This window comes from Schistocerca americana, chromosome 2 (assembly GCF_021461395.2).
Source record: "Schistocerca americana isolate TAMUIC-IGC-003095 chromosome 2, iqSchAmer2.1, whole genome shotgun sequence".
In the NCBI taxonomy this organism is placed as follows: domain Eukaryota; kingdom Metazoa; phylum Arthropoda; class Insecta; order Orthoptera; family Acrididae; genus Schistocerca; species Schistocerca americana.
Window position 1 is genome coordinate 588,290,259 of NC_060120.1, and position 20,164 is coordinate 588,310,422.

Consider the following 20,164-nt stretch of genomic DNA (forward strand, 5'->3'; position numbering starts at 1 on the left):
ATAGAGTGCGCAGCAAAATGTTCCCTGACATAGTGCATGCAATTAACTTTGGTATCCGTCCAAGTACAACTGATTTATGGACAGACCATTTCTCGTTTGCTATACATTAAGACACTAGAGACTATAAGTTGTTTAAATAAACAATATTTTGTGATGATTCCCATACAATTCATTCCTTTAATTTGTACATTAACTAGAATCTCATAACGAGGATTCGGAAGCTTAAAAATAACCGTAAAAATAACTTAAAACACGCTATAAGGAACTAAAGCCTGTAAATAGGACGAAAAATGTAAACCAAATTAAAAGCACAAGATTTCGGTAGTATGGAACGCATTGCGAAGAAAGTGTAGTTTGTATGAAAAGCTTCTGTTTCAGACATCGATTTTTTAGATCATCACGAAGCTCGCATCCGGATAATTTAGAAAGAACTGTTTTGACCATTTACAAAGAATTCAGCGAACCCGCAATACATATTGTGGAAAAAGTAATTACGATTGGTATATCTGGGGTCATTTTTGCTGAAACACACCAAGGTTACAAAAACTAGACTTCCAAACCCTTACTTTAGTTGGCGTTGCATGTATAATATCATCTTCAGGTTCTCAGGTGCGAAGGATATCGATTTTTAGAATTGGTTCTGCTTAATATAGAAAACATGTATTAGACATGGCTTGATGATGGTTCGAACTGAGAACAGATTAAGTTGCAGAGAAAACCGTTCATATCCAAAATTAATTTAAGAAATGCGTACATAAATAAGAGCGAAAAACGTAGAAAATATAACAAAGGACGAATAAAATCCATCGTTTTCTGGCCCACAGTTTCTCAAAAGGAATGTATATTTTATTGCACCTTGTCTTGTGATACTTGGGTGAAACAGGAATTCTCATCGAGCACTACCAATACACTACAGTGAAAGCGCACAGAATAAATCTGCTACGTAGCGTATCACAGCTGGAAGGCAAGCAAGTCTCCTTTAGCCTGCTCGGGTTGGGCATAGCTCGGCTTGGATGGGTGTAAAGCAACCTGCCCGTCTGCTGATAACGGGCGGCAGCTTTCCTGCCTGGCTAACAGGCAACCATGGGCAGGATATCAACGGAAAGAAGCGCTGATGTCATTGATATCGCCACTGACGCCGAGGAAGAATCACAGAGCATACTGAATGGAATAAACAATATACAGGACGTAGACTACGAATTGAGGATAAACCGTAACAGGACGAAAGTAATGAGGAGCAGTAGAAATGGGATTATTAGTGATAAACTTAACGCCAAAATTGAGGAGAATGAATTAGACAAACTGAAGAAATTCCGCTACCTTGGAAGCAAGATAATACAAGACGGAGAACCAAGGAGGACAAAATATGCACATTTAGCACAGGCAAAGATGGCATTCCTGGCCAAAAGAAATCTTAATCTGAGGAAGATATTTCTGGGAATGTAAATTTTTAAGTTCTACAACCATGTATCTTGTATTTCAAATACCGTAGCTCATTTTCGTGTAAAAGACCGCAGACTTCGGAACAGTTACCACTGCTAACAATATCAGGAAACAAATGAGTCATCGGTGTTAAAATTCATTGCTGGAAGTAAGAACTACATTTGAACATGAACGTCTTTATATTGTATTTAATAGCAGCCAATCCATACGGGGCGCCTGAGCTGGCAGCACTGTATTTTGCTGTAATGCCACTGCATTTTGCTGTAACATTTAATAATAAACATTTTGTACAGATTTCAACATCTGATTTTCAGTCTTTAAAATATCATCTACATTTTTCCAGTTGCCTTAAGCACTTGCGATAACAGATGAAGGCTTTGAATGTCAAGGTAACTATCATGACGCTAATACTGCCACAGCGCCAATTTGTTGGTACGCTAATCTCATTTTCTTTTTAAAATATGCCACTAGATGTTGCTAACATGATGAGTACTGATATTCGACGTTTTAGTCTGTGTGCACATCGGTGGTTAACGAATTCTGAGCGTCATTCCAGTGCAGTATTAAGAAGCAATATTTCTGCTGCTAAGTTTACGTGTGCTGACATCGTGCTCCATAATATTTGTTTAGACGCTGCCATTTCATGCTTTTTGTAGTGTTGTTATTTAACACACTTTTTGTGTTAATTTTTTCTTTAAGTTACTGTTTACAGTGTGTTAACCTTACCCACTTTCGTGATTTATTTTAAAAAAATGAGGACAACACAACCCCAAAGATGTTCTTGCTCATATTTTAAATGAGTCAACGTTTCCTTAAGCACTTCCTGCTTTTTGTGGTGTTGTTATTTAACACACTTTTTGTGTTATTTTTTCTTTAAGTTAGTCTTTGCAGTGTGTTAATCTTACCCACTTTCGTGATTTATTTTTAAAAACTGAGGCCAACGCAAGCCCAAATATGTTCTTGCTCATATTTTAAATGAGTCAAAGTTTCCTTAAGCAAAAGTGCATACTTGGGACAGTCCGTAATGTCTCTCTAAATATTATAATAATTATATTTTTCTTTTGTCATTTTACTTGGAAATTTACGTAATTTTATGGACATTAGTATTGAAATATAGTATAGTGTTAGATATAGGGGAAAAATCAAATATATTTTTCAAGAGAAACCTTTTATTTGGTGTGTCATAAACAACATAAAGTGAAGAAATATAAGTATCTGTGCATACCACAATAAACTACACACTTCTGTGTGTAAGTTGTATTTTTCAGATTTTTAAAGTGAATAAAGCGTAACAATTTAAGAAGAATGCACATGGTAGTATCATTTGATATCTTTCTAGCATTCACCACTATAAAACGACAGGCAGTAAAAGGGTTGAGAAAATACCGTAGTTTACCCACGAAAATTCTGATGCGTCTCTATGATACAATATTTGTGTGACTTCAGTCCAGAGTAGTCTGCTCTCATACTCCAATCATCGCTTCGCCTCAGTCCTTCAGGTGATTGTCTGCGGCCTTTGACCGACGAGAGTTCTCCTGAGATTGCTGTCCTCATTTTCTCGCCTAAGAGACTCGAGTTTCAAAATGAGGTAATCTAGCTTTGAGCTTTCTATCACAGTAGAGTCCTTTTTCGTGCCTTTCTCATTACATGCGTTTCGCTTCCGTATTTGCGGCGGGCTACATCGTACTTCTGTTTTATACACTCTTCTCGGAGTTGGAAATTGTTTTGTTCTTTTGCAGCGTGAATACATTTGTTACTGCTGTCTCTTCAGCTATTTTCTAACTAGCAAATTCATCATGGATATGCCAGAAGGTTGTGTAGTCTAGTTATAGGTACTAATGGTTCGCGTTGCATATTTTTCAGCCCTTACTAGATCTAACGGAGGGATCAACAGTCTACGTCTTTCAGTTGCCGTGATTTTTAGTTCATAGTATAGGATCTTCTGTTTCTCTGCCCCAGTAACTAATTACGCCACTTCAAAATACTTTAAGGTGGCGCAATGTTTCTTTCTCATCTTAATTTCTGTTTTCTGCCACTCACCGTCTGATTCTGAAAATAACGCGTTTAATTTTCATTTTTCATCAAGTTTTTTACATATCCTGCACATCAAAGTTACGTTCTTTAGGTTTTATTTCACCTGTTGCACCATGTGTAGTTTACAGTTCTTTGTTATTTTTCAGTCAACCGCATCATTATATATATATATATATATACATACATATATATATATATATATATATATATATATATATATATATATATATATAAAATAATGCGGTTGACTGAAAAAGAACAAAGAACTGTAAACTGTAAACTACACATGGTGCAACAGGTGAAATAAAACCTAAAGAGTATATACTTTCTTCATCTCGTGCATGTATTCGTTTAGCTTTTTCGTTAATTTATTCGTGTACCTAGCCAATTGCATCAGTTAATTTCTCTTACCTCAAATTTACTGTGTTCATCTAACCGCGAGAACAGTTTGTTCGGCGTCATTTACCTGACTGTTCTTTCAGCGCTCTCGCGAAGGCGTCTCATAATTTCACACTTGTCAAGTAATTTGCATCACTGAGCACTCCATCCAGTGTTGCACTTACTTTCATTAGTTCCACACTTTTTTTTTTATGTCACCAGACAGTATTATGACTTAGTCGCTATTCTGCTACGTGTTTACCCGTGACCGTCTATCCTCATGGAAATTGAAGTTTGTGTTACGTAGGCACACTAACAATCTCAGTTTGTTCTTCCGGTGCGACATTTGAATTAAATACTACCCAAATACGCAAAATTTTCGTCGGATAAGAGAACTGAAAATTAAAGCGGTGAGCACACACAAACAGTTCACTCTACGTACAAATAATGTCACGTGTGTTTTGATTAACAGACATTTTCAATATTGCATGAGCTGCAGTAAACAAAATATATTTATATTTTTCTCTTTCAAATAATTCCGTCCATATAGCTGTTGAATACCCGGTTCTCGAGACATCTCAGTTCGTTTAATTGTATTTACTTGTTAACGGAAGCGGATGGTACCAGAAGCATGCGTATATTTAGTTTTTATAATGGTTCGGATTATCAAATAACCAGGAAGATCAGAACTGTATTTTTCTATACGTCCCCACTGCTTTGCTATATCTGTGTACTGATCAACACGATAAGTTTTTTTCATGTTTTTCACATTCGGCAAAGTACAGTAGCGAGCACACTTTACGAGTATAAAGTTAATTTCAATCAAGGAATATTTATTCATGTTTCTACTGCAGCAAACTTTTTCTGTACAAGAGGTCCCAAAGACAGCAGGCGCTGACGGTTGTGGATATTACCGAACTATCAGGCAACCAGCCCTCTGACCGAACATGCTGAGCTACTGTACCGGCGCAAGTATTAATAGTTTTGAAACTTCCTGGGAGATTAAAACTGTGTGCCGGACCGAAACTCAAACTCGGAACCTTTGCCTTTCGCGAACAAGCGCTCTACCAAGTGAGGTACCCAAGCACAAGTCTCGGGTAGCCAAATGGTAAGGCGATCACTCGCGATAAGTGGGAAACCTTGGTTTGAGTCCCGGTATTTCACAAATTTTCGTTGTCGTCATTCCATTACACAACTGATGGTTGTCCATATAAACTAATGTGTGTGTTTAGTATACTCGTAACAAATACAGCGATGTGTACTGCTGTGAATGTTTGTGGCCATGGTCTCCACAGATATTGAAAGCAAATTTTTCTTGAATAGTTTGTATCAGGCAGCAAAGGTCTGGGGACATAAGGGTTGTGATCGGTGATCAAAGTCGAGCGGTCCGTTACATTCGTTTAATCGTTTACTATTTGTTCTCTAGCGTTGTAGAATTAGATCATCATTTTAGTATATCCGCCTAACGATGCTTCGTCAGGTACAGACACTGTTTCATGCGAACCTCTCTATTTACGAATGTTTGATGAGAGGCAAGGTGGGTGATCCAGCATGTCGTCAGAATACTCACACTGTCACTATTTTACCTGAACCGTGTTGCGTTATTGAAGGGAATGTCCGCTGTTAATGTACCAGTGCAGTGTATCACTGTACACGCTTGCGTGTCCTTCGCACCCTGCCGAAGTACAGGACTTTTAACCTATGTACACGCACGCATGTTCACTGTATCCTGCTCGTGTACAGTACAATGTACCTGTGCGCACGCTGTCGTGTACACTGCATCCGTAAATTACAGTGTACCCGTGTATTCGCAGGAGCGTCCACTGCAAGCGCTGATTACCTCCACGCAGCACCAACCGTCCTCCTAAAGTGGAGCCACAGGTCCTAAGCCGTATCTAGCCAGGTAACCCCAAAGATAAAAGACAGGACAGTAAACGTTTATGGCATCGAGGGAAATCATTGAGCTATTCCATGTCAACAACTCCTTTCTTTCTTCTTTCCTTCAGCCTTCCGACTGGTTTGGTGCACCCGTCACGGATTCCTCTCCTGTGCTCTCCTCTTCAGCTCAGAGTAGCATTTATAGCCTGCATCATTGGATGTATTCCAATCTCTGTCTTCCTCCAGAGTTTTTACCCTCTACAGCTTCGTCTATCACGATGGAGGTTGTTCCCTGATGTCTTAACACGTATCCTATCACCCTGCCACATCTTCTTGTCAGTGTTTCCTATATGTTCCTTCCTTCACCGATTCTGCGCAGAACATCCTCATGCCTTATTTTATCAGTATACTTAACATTCTTCTGCAGCAAAACATACGAAACGCTTCGATTCTCCTCTTTGCCAGTTTTCCTACTGTCCATAATTCACTACCAAAGAATGTTGTGCTCCAAACGAACATTCGTAGACATTACTTCCTGAAATGTTTACAGTGATAAGCAAATGATTCAAATGGCTCTGAACACTATGGGACTTAACAGCTGAGGTCATCAGTCCCTTAGCACTTAGAACTACTTAAACCTAACTAACCTAAGAACATCACACACATCCATGCCCGAGGCAGGATTCGAATCTGCGACCGTAGCAGTCGCGCGGTTCCGGGCTCAAGTGCCTAGAACCACTCGGCCACCGCGGCCGGCAGTGATAAGCAAACAGATATTTGTGGCAAGAGATCCGTGACTGGATAGGGTTCCCAGTCATACTCAAAAATTTGTCTGCCTAACCATACGATTTGTCATCTCCAAATGAGTGTTTCCGTGAATCATATCCTCTGTGAAGAAGAGACTAATCAGATTGTCCTTCCACAAACATTTCCAGAAATGTGCTTTTGGAATCTTCTTAATACTGACGACTGTCCCTGTTTTTACCCACACAACGAAGTGGTGCACTGTTTGAATCATAAGACTCGCATTTCTGAGGAGTGGATTTTAAATCTCCGTACAGCAGTCTGGATTTATGATTTATACATCAGACAGAAGCAATGAACGAAAATTTACACCAACGCTCGGAATCGAACCATGATCTGAGGTTCACTAAGCAGATGAGCAAACACTACGCCACCCTGGCGCAGTAGCTTCGGACAACTGTGCGGAATAATCTAGCACGCCTCCCTGCGATACAGCTGCAGAGTCTCTGCAATTCTGTTCGAGTTTATGGGGAATACAAAGTAGACTGAGGCGTAAATAGCAATTTAGATTGAGGAGGAAGACGTTCTAGAGTAATTCGTGCACTTGTGCATAGCCACTGTGCCAGCGTAACGTTTTGTGTAGCGCATCTGCCTAGTGAGTAGGAGGCTTGGGTTTCGAATCCCATCCTTAGTACAAATTTTCATTCATCTCATCCGTCTCCACATATACACTGAAGAGCCAAAGAAACTGGTACACTTGCCTAATATCGTGTAGGGCCGCCGCGAGCACGCAGAAGTGTTGCAAAACGACGTGGCATGGACTCCACTAATGTCTGAAATAGTGCTGGAGGGAACTGACACCATGAATCCCGCAAGGCTGTTCATAAATCTTTAAGAGTACGATGGAGCGGAGATCTCTTCTGAACAGCACGTTGCAATACATCCCAGATTTGCTCAATAATGTTCATGTCTCAGGAGTTTGGTGTCCAGAGGAAGTGTATAAACTCAGAAGAGTGTTCCTGTCCGTGTCACCCGTCAGAGTCGTATCTTACATGTATCAGGAGTCCCATTTCACTCCAACTGCATAGGCCCCACTCCATTACAGAGCCTCCACCGGCTTGAACAGTACACTGCGGATATGCAGGATCCATGGATTCATGAGTTTGCCTCCACACCCGCACACATCCATTCGCTCGACACAATATGAAACGAGACTCGTCCGACCAGGAAACCTGTTTCCAGTCATTAACAGTCGATTATCGGTGTTGACGGGTCCAGGCGAGGTGTAAAGCTTTGTGTCATGCAGTCATCAAAGGTACACGAATGGGACTTCGGCTCCGGAAGCCCACATCGATGACGTTTCGTAGAATGGTTCGCATGCCGAGAATTGTTGATGGGCTAGTATCGAAATTTGCACCAATTTACGGAAGGGTTGCACTTCTGTCACGTTGAACGATTCTCTTCAGTCATCGTCGGTCCCCTTCTTACAGGACCTTTTTTCCGGTAGCAGCGACGCCACAGATTTGATGTTTTACTGGATTCCTGACATTCACAGTACGCTCGTGAAATGGTCGTAGGGAAAATCCCCACTTCATCGCTATTTCGGAGATGCTGTGTCCCATCGTTCGTGCGCCGGCTGTAACACCACGTTCAGACTTACTAATATCTTAATAACCTACCATTGTGTCAGCAGAAACCGATCTAACAACTGCGCCAGATACTTGTTGTCTTATACAGGCGTTGCCGACCGCAGCACCGTATTCTGCCTGTTTCCGTATCTCTGTATTTGAATACGCATGCGTATACCAGTTTCCTTGGCGCTTCAGGGTACACCATAGATGTCTGAGACTGGATAAGGTCTATGCAATTATATATTTTCATTTGAATCCAGATTTAGATATCCCATGACACCCGTAAAATGACTACTTAGGATTTATTTATTTATTTATTTTTAGGAAAATGACAATGTGTATTTCTTTCCTCGTAATTGTGCAGTGTGAGCACGTAATTAGTCTCTAATTACGTAGACGACGTAGTGTTGTTGAACTGTTATCTTCTCTCCCACTCCAAAACTGAGCACTGTGCAGGTTTATCTCGGCTTTTACGTAAAACACAGAAATGCATCGCAAGAAGGTCGTATCAAACAAATTATGTAGCTTTTCACGTTAAAACGAGTTCCCTCAAGAATGATTATTTCGATAAATGGTTCCCTTCGTTTCACGTTAACCTTCTGTTTCTCCATTCCTTTTAGTCCAATACATTTCGTATGTACAGTATGTGTCAAAGTAAGTAAGATTTGATATCTATTGCTCAGAATCATAGCGCCTTACTTTACTGTAAAATTTGCTTTTTGTACTGTTGAGATCCGTGAGTTGATTTCCAAAGCAATCAGTGTGAAATTTTCTGAACTCAGAAATGGAAGGAGAGGGGCCGTGTACGTGAACGGCTGCACGCTATCGGCGAGCACCGCGGATGCTGCGCCCGTCGCTTCGCTACGTTTGCAAGCGAGCCACGTGCCGCCACAGTAAAGGTTTTATTATTTCTGTCGCCGCGCTGCATTTACACCAGCGTCACGTCGAGAATCCGCCAGCCTGACTGAGCTGTGCTTAAGCCCGGGATCACGGTCGTACGCTTAGGACTGCCGGACCCATACTAATCACCTGGCGCTTGTGCCATAGTTAATCGATAACGGTAATTGGTGACAGGAATTTATTGACATTACATCCCCTGTCTGTCTCGTTCGAGCTTGTGCTCTGTCTCTAATGACTTCATTTGCTGATAAGATGTTACCCCATATTTCATTTCCTTCCTTTCGTCTTTCGTCCTCCCAAGCAGAAGCTCATAATAATCTACGTTCAACGCATATAAAAGTGACGATGAAAAGTGTCGTTTTAAGGGCATTTCTGCAGCGTATGTGCAACGTAGCGTCACTCCGTAATAAAACAGACAAACAGCAGGCATAGATTGCTGACTAGAAATGGACGGGCAAAGGTCCTATGAACATGTCGCTGGAAATGAACAGTGTACGCGCAACAACAAAAAATCGTCCAGGAACACAGTGAAACCTCCCCTTAGAAAAATTAATGAATTACTGTGCTGATAAACCTCTTACGTTATTTGATTTTCAAACAGCTGAGCAGAACTGAACGTACTCAGACATTTCTCTATTTACTTATTCTGATCAACACTAAACTGACACACAATATTTTTAGCGCAACGCAATCTGACTTTCAACAATCCCTACAAAAGAATGGCCCTGATTAACAATAACCTATACCTTGCATGAATCACTTACCTCACAAAAATCTTCGTTACTCGTACTACTGCAATACAGCGAGCGCCAATACTGCCAGCTAAATAAAGCAGAATACTGCTGAAGGCACTAACTACTGATAGGCATACTAAGCAAATGAAAAATTTTGATAGAGAACAAACAATGTATTTACCTTAATAGTGTTCAAAAGTCATAATATATATTTCAGTTCGTGACATCCAGTCTTACAAATTTCGTTTTTGTGACGGACACACGTCCAGATCGTCCGCTCTCAAAACTCTGCCATCTCTCGTCCCACATCCACCACTGCTGGCTGCTCACCTCCAACTGCGCAACGCTAAGCGCTGTTCACATCCAACTGTCCAACACTGCAATAGCGAATATTCCAAAAATGCCACCCAGCCACAGACTGCACACAGCACAGCCAGTGTTTCTCATACAGGGCGCTACGTGACGTTACCAACATAAAAACCTAAACTGCCTACTTACAACAGTACAGGGCTGCATCGCATCCAAGTCACAACAGATGTTTAAAGTGGCCTCCATGGGATGCAATGTCATGCAGGATACACGTAATCGTCCTTTGGCTTAAACCGTCTTGGCAGGCCACTTGCCTGGAGCCTGTGCTAATGTTCGTTTCAATACCCTTTAGAAACTGGTACCACAAATCTGGTGCACGCACAGTCCGCCGTTCCCTGCACGGTCGTCTCTCCGAAAGGACACAAGATCACGCTTACGTTCGAAATGGGCTTGAAACGTTGTGTGATGTGGTTGGTGTCTGTAACCGTAGTTGCTTTGGTATAGCCGTGGTGCCTCTCGACAGTTTACATTTGCTTGGCAGTACAAAAACACCATCTGGGCGTGTTCACTACAAGAAGACCGGACCATTCTGCGTGCTTACAGTACGCTGCGTCAATCACACAGTCTGCAACACACAAGGAACACTCGACACGTGGTCAGGGGAACAGTCAGTCATTCGTCAGCGCCATCTAACGTGGCAGCGGTGCATTTCTGGATACATGTTCATACGTATTTTTTCCCTCGATTTGCAGTCAGGAATCCGTTCCTGCATTTTGTTGGTTTTATTAATGTTCACCCTCTATAAGAACTGACGCGCAGGCAAGAGATTAGTGTGATATTCGTGTCATTCCGACGTGCGCGCATTAAATTCGGAAACTTGAGATATGGCGACGCTCTTACCAAATGTCTCCAAACAGGGCCAAAGTGATGTTATTCTTTTCCCGGCTGCTGAAGGACAAGCACCGATAGACATTCTAGGGCTACCCCAGCGACAAAACGAGAGTTAAAAGTTAAAGGTTTCTCAAAGGTGCGGCGATAATTTAATAACCTGCAAATTCTGGAACTACAGCTGCGACATGGAAGCAACGGATAATTTTACTAAGATGCGTACAGTTTAGTGCGTCACAGGAAGGTTCCCTCGTTTCACAGAACAATTTACCTTATAGAAGACCACCCCTTTGTTTTTTATTTATTGATCTGCAGCCGGCCGGTGTGACCGAGCGGTTCTAGACGCTACGGTCGCAGTTTCGAATCTTGCCTCCTGTGTGTGATGTCCTTAGGTTCGTTAGGTTTATGTAGTTCTAAGATCTAGGGGACTGATGACCTCAGATGATAAGCCCCATAGTGCTCAGAGCTATTTGAACCATTTTTATTCATCTGCATTGTAGTGGACTATTGAGCAGGTTGCCAGAGGTAATTGTTCGGAAACGGAAACCGATTAGACCCCCGTAAGTTTTCTTGCAAAATATTGCATACACCCGAGAATGATGTATGTAGGGGGATCGGGCACATAACTGAAAAGTAATGAAAGAAAGAACAACAACTGCATCGGATCGGTCTTACCCCAACAATTGGCTGCCAACCTCGCCTGACTTTTCTTGAAACATATATAAATTACATAATGAACTGCACAAATGCCAAAGAGACAAGGTAGTAGCTGCTATTACTGGCGGAATGGACAAAATATATAGATACAAATAACATATTACCACCAAACTGTACCCGCTTATACAGCTTACGTGTCGCGCGGTCTCGGTCTTCTTGCCACGGCCCGCGCGGCTCCCCCCGTCGGAGGTTCGAGTCCTCCCTAGGGCACGAGTGTGTGTGTTGTCCTTGGCGTAAGTTAGTTCAAGTTAGATTATGCAGTGCGTAAGTTTAGGGACCGATGACCTCAGCAGTTTGGTCCCGTAAGACTCTACGACAAATTTTTGCAGCTTACGTCTGCGAAACTTCAGAGGCTCCGACCAAGGGACGATTTTCCAGGAAGAAAATAAAAGAGCAGCGCTCGTTCATTTATTCACAGTGGCTTTTCGTTCACCGCGAAGATCTCTATAGGACGAGGAGGTGCAGCAGGCAGTTACACACTCGGACCTGCACACAGTTTAATCTGTCAGGAAATTTCATATCAGCGCACTCTCCGCTGCATAGTGAAAATTTCATTCTGGAGTTACGGACCTATTCACACAACAGGACACAGTGTTCTACCAAACGGGTATCTTCAACCTTGTGTATCGGTGGGATGATTACATAAATGTTCGCAGCAGTTTTGTCTTACTGGCATACCGATTCTGGACTGTACAACCTTGGAATGGAAATTTCTTCATCGTCTCTTACATATTCAAAACAATGGTCTCAAATAAATTTTTGTTTAGTAAGATATTAATCAAAGAACGACAGTATCCACCAAACTGTGTTTTAAATTAGTTTATTTGCACTATTAATTTCGGGCACTGGCCATTGTGAAGTGCATTTATAGTACCAAATGTGGATACATTGTCCTCGTTTCACCAAAAAGATTACGTGCCACAATACGGTCGCCAACGGTCCTGATCTTGTAATGTATGCTGCAGATCGCTCTGTATACACTTGTTCATGTAAGTGACACATATGAGTGACTGTGTGAGAAAATTTTGAACACAACCTAGTGGAATATGTCCTTTTCCAGAATTATTTAGGCTGTGGGGCCCAAGCAGAAGAAACTGACAGATGTTAAAGATTAAGCTTATCCAGTATGAATATTTTAGAACCTGTGACTGTTAACTAAATGTAGATACATAAAACTGCAACCAGTCACTTTTTTGAATAGGTATTTATTATTCCATGAACCGGTTTTCAAACCTTTTCAGGTTGACCTCTAGATGATTTTCTGGAGGTTAAATTACTATTTCTACCGTAATGCTGGATGCTGGCTATGTGACAAGAAGATGGAACATGCTGTAATGCATCGCTGTGAGTATTGTTTATCTGTTGATGTGGACGCAAAATTTTATTTTTGTACTTACTGCGGCATTATGGGCAGACTGATGGACACTAACAGGAAAAATCAGCCCATACTGTCGCAGTGAGCACAAAACTAAACTTTTGCATCCATATCGACAGATAAACAACACTCATGGCGATACATTAAAGCATGCTACATCTTCTTGTCTCAGAGCCAGCACCCAGCATTATGCTAGAAATAGTGATGTAATTTCCAGGAAACCATCTGAAGATGAACCTGAAAAGGTTCGAAAACCATTTCATGGAATAATAAATAACTATTCAAGAAAGTAACTGGTTCCAGTTTTACGTATCTGCTGACAGATGCTGATTCGACATGGATTTTCTACAAAGCGTTGGAAAGAAGTGGATCTAAAGTGTTGATTGACTCCAACACAGCGCTGATAGTTGCATAAACGACCGCTATAGTGTTCGCAGCAAGAGACAGCCAGTTCGTATCAGTTGTGTGTACTGATTCACACCAGACGCCAATGGAACGGAATGTACCGGCAGGCGATGTCACCGTAAAATGGCATTGTGTTCAGACTAGACGGAACATCAATTCAGCGTCAGTTCGCTTAGCCCATTACCGATCTGTAAAAGTAAGATCATGATATAACGTCTGGGATGGAAAACGGCGGAATATAATGTCAGAAGTAAGCAACTAGCAATGATAAAGTTAATTAATGGCCAAAATCCATGACGGATGTTCTTGATAAAGTTTAAATGGTGAACTGCTGAGAAGTGGGATAACAGGAAATGTGTCCTTCAAACATTTATTTGCTAGCGAAAATACATACACACAAACACACCAATCAAAATTTATAAGGATATACACAGAACCTGTTTACCCTGTGGTTTTTTTTTTCTAAGTAATAAATAACATGAAAAAGAAGTGTATCTCTCTCTTTCAATAAAGTTGACTGTTCTCACTGTTTCAAGCTGTTTAACGAAAATTGCATCAGTTATGTTTTTACTTATGCACAATAACGACGTATCAGTATTTTTCCTGTTTTTCTTGTGCTAATAAAATTATTTCTACTAACTATAATAAATTAATTATGCAATAATCCACTAACGACAAAGAAAGGAATAAAATATGGATCCATAGTATTTCAAAATCTGGAGCAAGGGGTACAATTTACAATATCCTTGTGATGTGACTTGTTTTTTATGCCTTTCTTCTTCTGTCACTTAGTTCGTTACCTCTCCTCCTCCTAGTCTTGTACTGTTAAAGACGCACGTATTAAATGTTAACTTTTTTAAGTGAAAATGATCACTCATTTTCTGTTCAAACATTGTGTTATGGTGTTTCATTTATACTAATGTCACCCTTGTATGTTATCAACATGTTCTATAACGAAATGCGGTAAGTATTGCTGTATGAATGCCAATAACCGGCTTGGGCGAAGTTCGCAAAGCTGCCATTTTGGCCCTCCCACCGAAATAACTACGAATTTGAGCAATTACTTAGAAACTGAGTATCATTTCACTTGCGCAGTGCGAATCAGAGAAGCGCATTAACGCATTCCAAATCTTCACGCTCTTGAAAATACAAAGCCAAGCCAGTTACTCCGAGAGAATAATATTTTGTGGCCTACAAATTTTGATCCGTAGACCTTTCGTCAAATTAACTCGGCCGGTTATTATTACGGTGAGTCAAGCCACACTGTAGACTTTTTTTCTGTCCAACTATTGTAAAACATAAATCGTTCTCTCCTCTTTTGTAGAGGAACACTCAATGGAAATAAACAAGGAGGTATAATAACTGGTGTTTGCGCCACAGACTTACGCTGCCATATTAGTAGCCCCCAAACATTAGAAGACTACTGTTTACAGTTGCTTCTTGTTCTTAATGTCTGGCACGTTCACGCCACAGTTGTTTTAAATAGTAAATATTACAGTGCTTTCGTGAATAACACAGTGTCAGGAAGGCATTTTCAGACTTTTTCTCGGCATAACGCTATATTTCATCCAGTAATACAACAAATTTCACCTCGTTAATTCAGCTTTGTTTTTGTTACACGTTTCGAATAACCAAGAAGCAAAGTATGTGGTGTGAAAAGGTTTCTTTCGTAATGCAGCATTTTCCTTAATACGAAACAACGAAACTGATGTTCCATCTATGTCCTCTTCCCTAATATGCTGAGACCACATTATGCTATGTTTGGACGGTTTGCAATATTTTCTTCCCACAGCTTCAGCCAGAGCGCTCTTCGAATTGTACTGGTAGGAAATCTAAAGTTAAATTACAGAAATAAAACCACTACAGTATGAGTAATCAGCGCAAAGAAAATTCATGCCCATAAAAGAACATATCCTTCAACGAGTCCACTTACGAATGAAATGTGATTCCTTTAAGCTTTAGACTATAAGCAGAACGACTAGTACACCTGTAAATGATAGCTGGCATTCAAATTTATAGCGTCATGACAACTCCCTGTATTATACCTGCAACGGAATAAACAACCAAAACCTCACGGAACATTCACATCAGGGACACGAAGGAAAATCATAAAATTAAGGCTAAGAAGATGCAAAAGCACAAAATCCACGACTATAACGTAAGTGAGCGCGGCGAGAATGGTTAACTTCCGACGGCGACACCATGAATATAACCTCAAAACTTTCTTCCCAGTAAACCTTAACTTCGCCGTTCCGTTGACGGCCTGTGTTAATGCCACAGTCTGAAATACATTGTGGAATGTTTATCGCTTCATTCCACCCCTTCTGTTCTGTTAAGTCTGAATAGACCTTTAAATGGTTACCGTGTGTTATAAATTTTTCTGAGTGAGTCATTGATTTCACTGCCAAGGGCACTGAGCCACCAACTAAGAAAAGTACAGGCTGTTAGTTTCAGTAATTTGAAGGATCTGTATGTCTCTGGAAAGGAAGAAACACGGGTTGACGGCCTATGTCAGGAGAGGACGTGAGGCGAATTGAAGAAATTTTTGATCGTAGTCCAAGTACATCAACCAATAGAGCTTGTAGAGAACTATGAATACCACAGACAAAAGTATCGTGAGTTTTGTGACGTAGTTTGATGTACAAGCCCTATCGATTACAACTTGCGCAAGCTCGCGTTGGAAAAGAAAAAAAAAAGTCGTAGCCGCAAATATATCCCGAAATGTCAGAGAGAAAGCGCCTGACGACTCTTAGGAGAGATATATACCAGCTGAGTATCCATTATTGTTTGGGTATGTATTTATTCCAATCATCTATCAGCCCATCTCTTCCTTCCCCCTCTCTCTCTGTCCATCTTCTTCTCTTCCCTTTCTCGCTCTCTCCATTTCCTGCTGCCCCCATGTCTATTCATGTCCTCCTCCCCCACCTCTCTGCCTATCTCTTCTTCCCCCTGTCTCTGTCCATTTCCTCCTCCTTCGTTTCTCCATCCATCTCCACCTCTCCCCTCTCTTTCTCTCCATTCACCCCTCGCCCTATCTCTGACCATCTCCTCCTCTTCCTCCTCCTATCAGTGCCTATCTCCTCCTACCCCCTCGCTGTCTGTCTCTATCCTCGTCCTCCCTTATCTCTCCACGTATCACTCACCCAAACAGGAGGCTACCTACAGTATTTCTTTCCAGATTTCACTGCAGTCGTTCCAGGGGTTTAGGGTGAGCTATTTACCTGTCGATTTGCCTGCATATCCACCTGTGAAATATATTTTCCATATATTTAACATATTTCACGAGTATTTGGACACATATTTCACCTGTTATGTCTACTGCATTTCGCCCTGCATTTTCATTTTCACGCAGTCCAATGTTTATGACGCATATCCAGAACTATGAGCTATACAATGATATAATTTTGCAAGAACAGAGTTAATAGTAAAGAAGTAATAAATTAAAAGTGATGCATGATGCGGCAATTTTAACGCATCTCAGTATTTATGACATAGTGTCCTCTGAACTATGCCTCATATAATGATGTAATTTTCTGGTACATCCGGTGGAATATGTGAATACTGTCTGCAGATTGTACTACGAATGTAGTTAGTAGTAAAGAAGTAATAAATTAAAACGTCATGCTTCATGTGGCAGTTTTACTGCATGAATAGCGAAATTGTAGTAAGTGATAAACTTTTTTCCTTTAATAATTTTTTGGAGATCGTCTGCGAGAAAGGGTTTCGTGACATTTTGAAATTGTGCGTAAAGTTTGTTGCAAGTCTCTAATTGCTCTCATTCTCAAATACTGGACGACAAAAGTATGGGCAGTTTCGCGTCGTGGACTGCACTGCTTTTTCAGTCCGAACTCCACCCCTTTGGTAGGTGGATAATTCTTACTCTAAAAGTGATTGTTTCCAGACGATAAATGGTATGTGTACCAAGTTTCGTTGAAATCGGTTAAGTGGTTTGAGAGGAGATGTGGAACACACGTACATACCGTTTTATGATTTGTATGGATATATGGTGTTCCTCCTAAAAGTCACCTAGCACATTTTCTCTGGTGTTTCGGCAGATATTCGTAATTTCGTTTTTGCAATGAGTAGCTGGAATCAGCTCAAACAAATACTGCCCATAATCACTTTCCTGCGAAGTCTAGTGGCAACGCAATACATCTGGGTGTTTCACGCTACAAACGAAATCTTACAAGTGGAATTTAACGGGCTCATTCGATAGACGGGTCCAAAATTAGTCTATTACGATATTCGTTTTATCGATACGTATTAACGGTGGCGTTACAACACGAAGAATAGCCACGACTCCAGCAGCGACCGAGCAGCGCTCCTGCATGGCGTACTACACAGCGTGCGGCATAGCGGAACACGAGACAAGTCGCGCAAGGAAGACATGGAGAACATAATAATGTTTACCCTTACGTCAAGTGCTATAAGACATTGGGTGTGACAGTGGATGTATCTCAGCGTTCTTTCCGTCACGCCACACTGCAGGATACAACATGTACAAGCGTTCAGAAGTAACAGGTACGATATTTATAATGGGTAAGTGCTGCGAATGTTTTCTGGTGCAAGGTATACTGTTTAGTTGTTGTTACGGTAAGGGATGTTTGTGAAAGGATACGGTACTGCGAATTTTAGGGATGTAGCTCGGTGTACGATGAAGGCAATCCGGAGCGAGAAGGGAGGCAACCTTGTACGAACACGTTTCAGGCTGCATTGCAACGAGTCCGAGGCAGAGGGGATTTGCTCCTGGCGAAAAGCCAGGAAACATTTTTGGATAAATCGAAACAATTCCACTGCGGTGGATGTGATACACACAAATCCACACAGAAGTACAAGGACGCTCGCTAGGGAAAAATCTCAATCTTGTGTATCGCATTTTGAAAGACTCAAACTTGTACCCATACCACCGGCATATGCACTAGATGGCTTCAGTGGAAACAACTGGCTAATATTTTATGAGTGGGCATTAAGACAACCTATTGAGTTTTTTAAAGAGATCCTTTTCACAAATTGCCGTCCGGAGTGGCCGAGCGGTTCTAGGCGCTGCAGTCTGGAACCGCGCGACCGCTACGGTCGCAGGTTCGAATCCTGCCTCGAGCATGGATGTCTGTGATGTCCTTAGGTTAGTTAGGTTTAAGTAGTTCTAAGTTCTAGGGGACTGATGACCTCAGCAATTAAGTCCCATAGTGCTCAGAGCCATTTGAACCATTTTTTTCACAAATTAGTCAACGTTTTGCAGCACAGGTGTGCCAAATCGTACTGCTAAACACTATTCGGCCTCCGCAAATCCCCATTGACTGCGTAAAGCAGGTCAACACCTATGAACAGTCAGTTGCTGCGCTGCTGTTGCCAGTAAGCGTGTCGTTGGTCTCCATTCTTTTAAGGCAGATTTGAACGGCAGAGCGTACACCAGTTTCCTTCGGAGCGAAGTGCCTGCACTACTCGATGATACTGATTGAATAACGAGGCAGGTGATGTGTATGGATCAGGATGGTCCACACAGCCACTGCGCTGCATCTGTGCACCAAGCAGTGCGAATCCTCTTGGCTAATAAAACAGCAGACAGACATGAGGATGTTGAATCGAATGGCCGGCTAGGTCGGCCGATCTCGGGTATAACAAAGGAAATGGTGTACGCGGATGAGTGTGAAAACAGTGACGACATTAATAATCGCATCAGGTAGGCCTTCTCTGCACTTCACGGGCCATATGAAGTACTGCGTACTACAGCTAGCGCCCTCTGTAAACTGGAATTTTGTCGATAACAAATCGGCGCTTTGTTTGAGCACCTGCTCTAAGGAACAGACCCAGTGAATTGTTGTTTAATTTTGGTGTTCTCTTTCTACGATATCCTTCACTTTGATTGACTTTAGGACTCTTTTTATGTTATATGGACTGTTTATGACCGGCCACTGTGGCCGAGCGGTTCTAGGCGGTTCAGTCCGGAACCGCACTGCTGCTACGGTCGCAGATTTGAATCCTGTCTCGGGCATGGATGTGCGTGATGTCCTTAGGTTAGTTAGGTTTAGGTAGTTCTAAGTCTAGGGGACTGATGGCCTCAGATGTTAAGTCCCATAGTGCTTAGAGCCATTTGAACCATTTTTTTGACTGTTTATGAATCACGTGCCCACAACTAACAATCAATAATAAAGTAGCAAAATAAGCTCGGTTCCGTTAATGAAATGCAAATCAGATGCAGACAACCGATTCGCTGGTAATTAAATAATTTATTGACTGTAGATGGTCAGGAATTGCTTTGCAAATTTATAGTTTTGTCACTTATTAAATGCAGGAACTAAAGTGAATTAATCAACTCTGTCCCATGTTTTATTAATACCAAACCTTAGTGAAGTTCAATAGATATTATCGTTTTGGGGATATGGAAAGTGAAACACCTGGCCGTTCCGTGAAAATGTCCTGAAAGTGATACTGTACTGGGGCGTGTTACTTCTACGGCAACGTGGACTGCTCTCAGCAGGTCTCCAACGCATACAGATACACATCGAAGGATCGATAAACAGTTGTTTTCCAAGTCTTCCTTGTCTGACTTGCCTTTCCTCGCCTCGTGTACCGCTGTGCGATGCATTGTCTGCTACCTCCACGCGGTACCCAACTCACGAGGAGAACACGGCAAGTGCCATAATCCGATTTCCCAGAAACTTCACTTACAAGGGACAGCTTTGACATCGAACGCACGGAAACCATGCTTAGAATAACACTCGATAAAA